At 47.1% G+C, this 10,725-nt stretch overlaps 1 protein-coding gene across 5 annotated transcripts in view; it reads right to left on the reverse strand.

Moving 5' to 3' along the window:
- Positions 1-10,725, reverse strand: part of LOC123753826 (cell adhesion molecule Dscam1) — a 1,066,948-nt gene that overhangs the window by 559,958 nt on the left and 496,265 nt on the right. The window lies entirely within an intron of this gene.

Here is a 10,725-nt window from a genome sequence, read left to right on the forward strand (position 1 = left end):
TCAATTATGCTGAAATAGAATGACAGGAAGTTCGTCAAACATTAGAGGGCCTTAATAGAACCATGTTGGAAATCATCAATTAATCCCTGTTTTTCAAGTTGTAAACGAATGGCTATTGCGGTTATCGAGTCAAGCAACTTTCCCACAATAGATGTTAAGTTAATTGGCCAGTTGTTCGATGCAAGTGATCTAATCTATCTCCTTTCTTAAACATTCGTCTATAACATTAACCATTGTACCTGACTAATGGTTTATTGAATATGCTAGACAAGGGGCTCATAAAGCCCTTTGCATTCTATAAGACCCCAGACAAAGGCTCTGGGGTGGTGTTTGGATTTGATATTTCAGTGTGTTTAAGAATCTCCTCCCTGGTGACTTCTAAGATAGTCAACCATCGCAATAAACTTAATTACACCTGTCAGAATATAACCACCAGTATAACTACCACCCCAGCCACCAGGATAACTACCACCCCAGCCACCAGTATAACTACCACCCCAGCCACCAGGATAACTACCACCCCAGCCACCAGGATAACTACCACCCCAGCCACCAGGATAACCACCACCCCAGCCACCAGGATAACTACCACCCCAGCCACCAGGATAACTACCACCCCAGCCACCAGGATAACTACCACCCCAGCCACCAGGATAACTACCACCCCACCCATCAGGATAACTACCACCCCAGCCACCAGGATAACTACCACCCCAGCCACCAGGATAACTACTACCCCAGCCACCAGGATAACTACCACCCCAGCCACCATGATCACCACCACCAAAACCACCAGGATTACTACCACCCCAGCCACCAGGATAACTACCACCCCAGTCACCAGGATAACTACCACCCCAGCCACCAGGATAACTACCACCCCAGCCACCAGGATAACTACCACCCCAGCCACCAGGATAACTACCACCCCAGCCACCAGGATAATTACCACCCCAGCCACCAGGATAACTACCACCCCAGCCACCAGGATAACTACCACCCCAGCCACCAGGATAACTACCACCCCAGCCACCAGCATAACTACCACCCCAGCCACCAGGATAACTACCACCCCAGCCACTAGGATAACTACCACCCCAGCCACTAGGATGACATCCTAGCCCTAACCTACGTATATCACCATCGTCCAGCACAGCTCAGTATACGTTTATAGTCTTAACCTAACGAGCAACCATCCCCCATCCTTCCCTGTGGTCGCGAATCCTGAATGGGGGGGGGGAGGGGGTGCTCGGTCTCCCTGATTGGATCCGGGGATTGGGTTCGCTGCGCTCAGGGATTTGCATTAATTCCCAGTAAATTTTGAAACGAAGTAATGGTTGGTAAATACCAGAGGATCTTAATTGGCAACGAAGGCGGACGGAGGATCTCGTTAGCTATTGGTATAGATGTATATTGGCTTCTGTTGGGTGCCTCTTGCTTCCTCTCCTGTTGGCTGCCACCTGCTTCCTCCTCCTGTTGGCTGCCACCTGCTTCCTCCTCCTGTTGGCTGCCTCTTGCTTCCTCCTCCTGTTGGCTGCCACCTGCTTCCTCTTCTGTTGGCTGCCTCCTGCTTCCTCCTCCTGTTGGCTGCCTCCTGCTTCCTCCTCCTGTTGGCTGCCTCCTGCTTCCTCCTCCTGTTGGCTGCCTCTTGCTTCCTCCTCCTGTTGGCTGCCTCTTGCTTCCTCCTCTGTTGGCTGCCTCTTGCTTCCTCCTCCTGTTGGCTGCCTCTTGCTTCCTCCTCTGTTGGCTGCCACCTGCTTCCTCTTCTGTTGGCTGCCTCCTGCTTCCTCCTCCTGTTGGCTGCCTCCTGCTTCCTCCTCCTGTTGGCTGCCTCTTGCTTCCTCCTCCTGTTGGCTGCCTCTTGCTTCCTCCTCTGTTGGCTGCCACCTGCTTCCTCTTCTGTTGGCTGCCTCCTGCTTCCTCCTCTGTTGGCTGCCACCTGCTTCCTCCTCTGTTGGCTGCCTCCTGCTTCCTTCTCCTGTTGGCTGCCACCTGCTTCCTCCTCTGTTGGCTGCCACCTGCTTCCTCTTCTGTTGGCTGCCTCCTGCTTCCTCCTCTGTTGGCTGCCACCTGCTTCCTCCTCCTGTTGGCTGCCTCTTGCTTCCTCCTCTGTTGGCTGCCTCCTGCTTCCTCCTCCTGTTGGCTGCCTCCTGCTTCCTCCTCTGTTGGCTGCCTCCTGCTTCCTCCTCCTGTTGGCTGCCACCTGCTTCCTCCTCCTGTTGGCTGCCTCCTGCTTCCTCCTCCTGTTGGCTGCCTCCTGCTTCCTCCTCCTGTTGGCTGCCACCTGCTTCCTCCTCTGTTGGCTGCCTCCTGCTTCCTCTCCTGTTGGCTGCCTCCTGCTTCCTCCTCCTGTTGGCTGCCTCTTGCTTCCTCCTCCTGTTGGCTGCCTCTAGCTTTCTTTTCTGTTGGCTGCCTCCTGCTTCCTTTTCTGTTGGCTGCCTCTTGCTTCCTTTTCTGTTGGCTGACTCCTGCTTCCTTTTCTGTTGGCTGCCTCCTGCTTCCTTTTCTGTTGGCTGCCTCCTGCTTCCCTCCTCTGTTGGCTGCCTCTTGCTTCCTCCTCCTGTTGGCTGCCTCTTGCTTTCTTTTCTGTTGGCTGCCTCCTGCTTCCTTTTCTGTTGGCTGCCTCCTGCTTCCTTTTCTGTTGGCTGCCTCCTGCTTCCTTTTCTGTTGGCTGACTCCTGCTCCCTCCTCTGTTGGCTGCCTCCTGCCTCCTCTGTTGGCTGCCTCCTGCTCCCTCCTCTGTTGGCTGCCTCCTGCTTTCACATTACAAAAGTTTTTCCAGCAATATTAAAATGCTGTTTCGGCTGAAGAGGAGATACCTTACCTTGAGGTGCTTCCGGGGCTTAGCGTCCCCGCGGCCCGGTCGTCGACCAGGCCTCCTGATATGGAACAAGCAAGGAGATAACCGCTGATAGTCTGACTCGCGTCTAAGAAAAAAGGGTCACCAATGACGATTCGCCACGTTTAAGTTAAGAAAAGACGCAACCAATAGCCACGCTATAAGCGAGGTTAAGAGGTAAGCAATGGCGTTCCACCACGTGCCTCTGGGATAGATGATGTTGTTGTTATAGATTAAGCTACTCGGAACAAGTTCCAAGTAGCACGGGCTATGGTGAGCCCGTCTGGGATAGAGGTTAACCAATAATAATCTACCACGTATATCAGGGGTACAGGAGAGGAGTGAAACAGCATAGGAGCGGCCTAGGTTCATCCAGGATAAATTATGAGGCAAGATATCAAAAATAACTATCAAGATAACACAGACTATCAAAATAACAACGTACTGGAGTGAACGATATAGAAGACAATGCAGAATAGAACCAGTGAAGAGCAGAGGTGCCATAGGCACAATCAGAGAATACTGTATAAACATCAGAGGTCCGCGGTTGTTCAACGTCCTCCCAGCGAGCATAAGAAATATTGCCGGAACAACCGTGGACATCTTCAAGATGAAACTAGATTTATTCTTCCAAGGAGTGCCGGACCAACCGGGCTGTGGTGGGTATGTGGGCCTGCGGGCCGCTCCAAGCAACAGCCTGGTGGACCAAACTCTCACAAGTCAAGCCTGGCCTCGGGCCGGGCTTGGGGAGTAGAAGAACTCCCAGAACCCCATCAACCAGGTATCAACCAGGTACCAGGTGTGGCAGGTGTCATGGCATCATGGGATGAACTCTCAGAACACAACACAGAGCGGCCAGGATTCTGCTGCTCAATACCACGTACTTGAATACATCCAAATTTCAAGTAGTTCGAATCAAATTTTCTTGAAATTTTGACATTTTTCTTCTCTGGGTCTCCAGTTGGACTGTTGTTGTTACTGGCGGCTGACGAGGATTGGTCAGTTGACAGTTACCTCACGTAACCCATATTATTATTGTTACTATTATCATTAGTTATATTATCTTTTGTTGTTCTTAAGAAATACAAAATATTCCATTGCTTATTTTCACCCATTATGGGTTTATTGAATTCGAATATGAAACCGTCCTGGATATGATAGTTATTGAAGTCAAACCATTTGATGCCATTAAATATAACAGTTAAAGAAATTACACAGTTACATAAATACACAAATAAAATAACACATTCAGAATATAAGATTTTCTTAAAATAGTAATTTTGTTTTGTTATTAATAAATGATAACAAATGCAAATAATGTCCAGATTCCTTCGCAGACCAGCAGTTAGAGACCTGGTCCGTAGCAGCCATATTATCCTGTTAATGTAGGAGAAACATAAATATATGTGTATGTGTATACATATATGTATGTACGTATTTATGTATGTGTATATGTGTAAGCTGGTCCGAATTGCATTTCCTCTTTGCAAACGCACATACTCATATTAATCCTGAGGTTATCTTGAGATGATTTCTGGGCTTTTTAGTGTCCCCGCGGCCCGGTCCTTGACCAGGCCTCCACCCCCAGGAAGCAGCCCGTGACAGCTGACTAACACCCAGGTACCTATTTACTGCTAGGTAACAGGGGCATAAGGTGAAAGAAACTCTGCCCAATGTTTCTCGCCGGCGCCTGGGATCGAACCCAGGACCACAGGATCACAAGTCCAGCATGCTGTCCGCTCGGCCGACCAGCTCCCCTTAAGTATAAAAGAACACGCGAACTCGAACACTTTTTGGAGGACTGACGTAAATCTATGAATTTATGTTTGTTGGTTAGATTAGCATTTCATAAGACTCCAATCACCTTCTGAGGTTGGTTCATAAGACTCCAATCACCTTCTGAGGTTGGTTCATAAGACTCCAATCACCTTCTGAGGTTGGTTCATAAGACTCCAATCACCTTCTGAGGTTGGTTCATAAGACTCCAATCACCTTCTGAGGTTGGTTCATAAGACTCCAATCACCTTCTGAGGTTGGTTCATAAGACTCCAATCACCTTCTGAGGTTGGTTCATAAGACTCCAATCACCTTCTGAGGTTGGTTCATAAGACTCCAATCACCTTCTGAGGTTGGTTCATAAGACTCCAATCACCTTCTGAGGTTGGTTCATAAGACTCCAATCACCTTCTGAGGTTGGTTCATAAGACTCCAATCACCTTCTGAGGTTGGTTCATAAGACTCCAATCACCTTCTGAGGTTGGTTCATAAGACTCCAATCACCTTCTGAGGTTGGTTCATAAGACTCCAATCACCTTCTGAGGTTGGTTCATAAGACTCCAATCACCTTCTGAGGTTGGTTCATAAGACTCCAATCACCTTCTGAGGTTGGTTCATAAGACTCCAATCACCTTCTGAGGTTGGTTCATAAGACTCCAATCACCTTCTGAGGTTGCTTCATAAGACTCCAATCACCTTCTGAGGTTGCTTCATAAGACTCCAATCACCTTCTGAGGTTGCTTTATAAGACTCCAATCACCTTCTGAGGTTGCTTCATAAGACTCCAATCACCTTCTGAGGTTGGTTCATAAGACTCCAATCACCTTCTGAGGTTGGTTCATAAGACTCCAATCACCTTCTGAGGTTGCTTCATAAGACTCCAATCACCTTCTGAGGTTGCTTCATAAGACTCCAATCACCTTCTGAGGTTGCTTCATAAGACTCCAATCACCTTCTGAGGTTGCTTCATAAGACTCCAATCACCTTCTGAGGTTGATTGTTCAATAAATCACTGAACAATTTGTATAGCAAATCTCTAACCCTATCAGTGGAGGACAGAAGAAAATGTATATATATGCTGACTTAGGGGAACACATAAGGGAACTCAAATCAGAACCCATTATGCATGAGTGACCACAGTGTACTGACATGCGAGTATCTACCGCAGAGGGACACTATGATGAGATAAGAATATTTATAACAGGAATACCATGGGAAACTTATCTTAGCTGAGAGATCAACTCACGATCTCAGAGATCAACTCACGATCTGAGAGATCAAATCACGATCTGAGAGATCAACTCACGATCTGAGAGATCAACTCACGATCTCAGAGATCAACTCACGATCTCAGAGATCAACTCACGATCTCAGATCAACTCACGATCTCAGAGATCAACTCACGATCTCAGAGATCAAGTCACGATCTGAGAGATCAAATCACGATCTGAGAGATCAACTCACGATCTCAGAGATCAACTCACGATCTCAGAGATCAACTCACGATCTCAGAGATCAACTCACGATCTGAGAGATAAACACACAAATCAGGAACATACACAGGATGTGAGGAACATACACAGGAGCTGAGGAATATACACAGGATGTGAGGAACATACACAGGATGTGAGGAACATACACAGGAGCTGAGGAACATACACAGGAGGTGAGGAACATACACAGGAGCTGAGGAACATACACAGGAGGTGAGGAACATACACAGGAGCTGAGGAACATACACAGGAGCTGAGGAACATACACAGGATGTGAGGAACATACACAGGATGTAAGGAACATACACAGGATGTGAGGAACATACACAGGAGCTGAGGAATATACACAGGATGTAAGGAACATACACAGGATGTGAGGAACATACACAGGATGTAAGGAACATACACAGGATGTGAGGAACATACACAGGATGTAAGGAACATACACAGGATGTGAGGAACATACACAGGATGTGACGAACATACACAGGATGTGTGGAACATACACAGGATGTGAGGAACATACACAGGATGTAAGGAACATACACAGGATGTAAGGAACATACACAGGATGTAAGGAACATACACAGGATGTGAGGAACATACACAGGATGTAAGGAACATACACAGGATGTAAGGAACATACACAGGATGTAAGGAACATACACAGGATGTAAGGAACATACACAGGATGTGAGGAACATACACAGGATGTAAGGAACATACACAGGATGTAAGGAACATACACAGGATGTAAGGAACATACACAGGATGTAAGGAACATACACAGGATGTGAGGAACATACACAGGATGTAAGGAACATACACAGGATGTAAGGAATATACACAGGATGTAAGGAACATACACAGGATGTGAGGAACATACACAGGATGTGAGGAACATACACAGGATGTGAGGAACATACACAGGATGTAAGGAACATACACAGGATGTGAGGAACATACACAGGATGTGAGGAACATACACAGGATGTGAGGAACATACACAGGAGCTGAGGAACATACACAGGAGCTGAGGAACATACACAGGAGCTGAGGAACATACACAGGAGCTGAGGAACATACACAGGAGCTGAGGAACATACACAGGAGCTGAGGAACATACACAGGAGCTGAGGAACATACACAGGAGCTGAGGAACATACACAGGAGCTGAGGAACATACACAGGAGCTGAGGAACATACACAGGATGTGAGGAACATACACAGGATGTGAGGAACATACACAGGATGTGAGGAACATACACAGGATGTGAGGAACATACACAGGATGTGAGGAACATACACAGGATGTGAGGAACATACACAGGAGCTGAGGAACATACACAGGATGTGTAGGAACATACACAGGAGCTGAGGAACATACACAGGATGTGAGGAACATACACAGGAGCTGAGGAACATACACAGGATGTGAGGAACATACACAGGAGCTGAGGAACATACACAGGATGTGAGGAACATACACAGGATGTGAGGAACATACACAGGATGTAAGGAACATACACAGGATGTAAGGAACATACACAGGAGCTGAGGAACATACACAGGATGTGAGGAACATACACAGGATGTGAGGAACATACACAGGAGCTGAGGAACATACACAGGAGCTGAGGAACATACACAGGAGCTGAGGAACATACACAGGAGCTGAGGAACATACACAGGAGCTGAGGAACATACACAGGAGCTGAGGCAACATACACAGGATGTGAGGAACATACACAGGAGCTGAGGAACATACACAGGAGCTGAGGAACATACACAGGATGTGAGGAACATACACAGGATGTAAGGAACATACACAGGATGTAAGGAACATACACAGGAGCTGAGGAACATACACAGGAGCTGAGGAACATACACAGGATGTGAGGAACATACACAGGATGTGAGGAACATACACAGGATGTAAGGAATATACACAGGAGCTGAGAAACATACACAGGATGTGAGGAACATACACAGGATGTGAGGAACATACACAGGATGTGAGGAACATACACAGGATGTAAGGAACATACACAGGAGCTGAGGAACATACACAGGATGTGAGGAACATACACAGGATGTGAGGAACATACACAGGATGTAAGGAACATACACAGGAGCTGAGGAACATACACAGGATGTGAGGAACATACACAGGAGCTGAGGAACATACACAGGAGCTGAGGAACATACACAGGAGCTGAGGAACATACACAGGAGCTGAGGAACATACACAGGATGTGAGGAATATACACAGGAGCTGAGGAATTTACACAGGATGTGAGGAACATACACAGGAGCTGAGGAACATACACAGGAGCTGAGGAACATACACAGGAGCTGAGGAACATACACAGGAGCTGAGGAACATACACAGGATGTGAGGAATATACACAGGAGCTGAGGAACATACACAGGAGCTGAGGAATATACACAGGATGTGAGGAACATACACAGGATGTGAGGAACATACACAGGAGCTGAGGAACATACACAGGAGCTGAGGAACATACACAGGAGCTGATGAACATACACAGGATGTGAGGAACATACACAGGAGCTGAGGAACATACACAGGAGCTGAGGAACATACACAGGAGCTGAGGAACATACACAGGAGCTGAGAAACATACACAGGAGCTGAGGAACATACACAGGAGCTGAGGAACATACACAGGAGCTGAGGAACATACACAGGAGCTGAGGAACATACACAGGATGTGAGGAATATACACAGGAGCTGAGGAACATACACAGGAGCTGAGGAATATACACAGGATGTGAGGAACATACACAGGATGTGAGGAACATACACAGGAGCTGAGGAACATACACAGGAGCTGAGGAACATACACAGGAGCTGATGAACATACACAGGATGTGAGGAACATACACAGGAGCTGAGGAACATACACAGGAGCTGAGGAACATACACAGGAGCTGAGGAACATACACAGGAGCTGAGAAACATACACAGGAGCTGAGGAACATACACAGGATGTGAGGAATATACACAGGAGCTGAGGAACATACACAGGAGCTGAGGAATATACACAGGAGCTGAGGAACATACACAGGAGCTGAGGAACATACACAGGAGCTGAGGAACATACACAGGAGCTGAGGAACATACACAGGATGTGAGGAACATACACAGGAGCTGAGGAACATACACAGGAGCTGAGGAACATACACAGGAGCTGAGGAACATACACAGGATGTGAGGAATATACACAGGAGCTGAGGAACATACACAGGAGCTGAGGAACATACACAGGATGTGAGGAACATACACAGGATGTAAGGAACATACACAGGAGCTGAGGAACATACACAGGATGTGAGGAACATACACAGGAGCTGAGGAACATACACAGGAGGTGAGGAACATACACAGGATGTAAGGAACATACACAGGATGTGAGGAACATACACAGGAGCTGAGGAACATACACAGGATGTGAGGAACATACACAGGATGTGAGGAACATACACAGGATGTGAGGAACATACACAGGAGCTGAGGAACATACACAGGTTGTGAGGAACATACACAGGATGTGAGGAACATACACAGGAGCTGAGGAACATACACAGGAGCTGAGGAACATACACAGGATGTGAGGAACATACACAGGAGCTGAGGAACATACACAGGATGTGAGGAACATACACAGGATGTAAGGAACATACACAGGATGTGTGGAACATTCACAGGATGTAAGGAACATACACAGGATGTGAGGAAAATACACAGGATGTGAGGAACATACACAGGATGTGAGGAACATACACAGGATGTGAGGAACATACACAGGATGTAAGGAACATACACAGGATGTAAGGAACATACACAGGATGTGAGGAACATACACAGGATGTAAGGAACATACACAGGATGTGAGGAATATACACAGGATGTAAGGAACATACACAGGATGTAAGGAACATACACAGGAGCTGAGGAACATACACAGGAGCTGAGGAATATACACAGGAGCTGAGGAACATACACAGGAGCTGAGGAACATACACAGGAGCTGAGGAACATACACAGGAGCTGAGGAATATACACAGGAGCTGAGGAACATACACAGGATGTGAGGAACATACACAGGAGCTGAGGAACATACACAGGAGCTGAGGAACATACACAGGAGCTGAGGAACATACACAGGATGTGAGGAACATACACAGGAGCTGAAGAACATACACAGGATGTGAGGAACATACACAGGATGTAAGGAACATACACAGGATGTGAGGAATATACACAGGATGTAAGGAACATACACAGGATGTGAGGAACATACACAGGATGTAAGGAACATACACAGGAGCTGAGGAACATACACAGGAGCTGAGGAACATACACAGGAGCTGAGGAACATACACAGGAGCTGAGGAACATACACAGGATGTGAGGAACATTCACAGGATGTAAGGAACATACACAGGATGTAAGGAACATACACAGGATGTAAGGAACATACACAGGATGTAAGGAACATTCACAGGAGCTGAGGAACATACACAGGAGCTGAGGAATATACACAGGAGCTGAGAAATATACACAGGAGCTGAGGAACATACACAGGAGCT

The sequence above is a fragment of the Procambarus clarkii genome, chromosome 23 (genome assembly GCF_040958095.1).
Source record: "Procambarus clarkii isolate CNS0578487 chromosome 23, FALCON_Pclarkii_2.0, whole genome shotgun sequence".
NCBI classification, from domain to species: domain Eukaryota; kingdom Metazoa; phylum Arthropoda; class Malacostraca; order Decapoda; family Cambaridae; genus Procambarus; species Procambarus clarkii.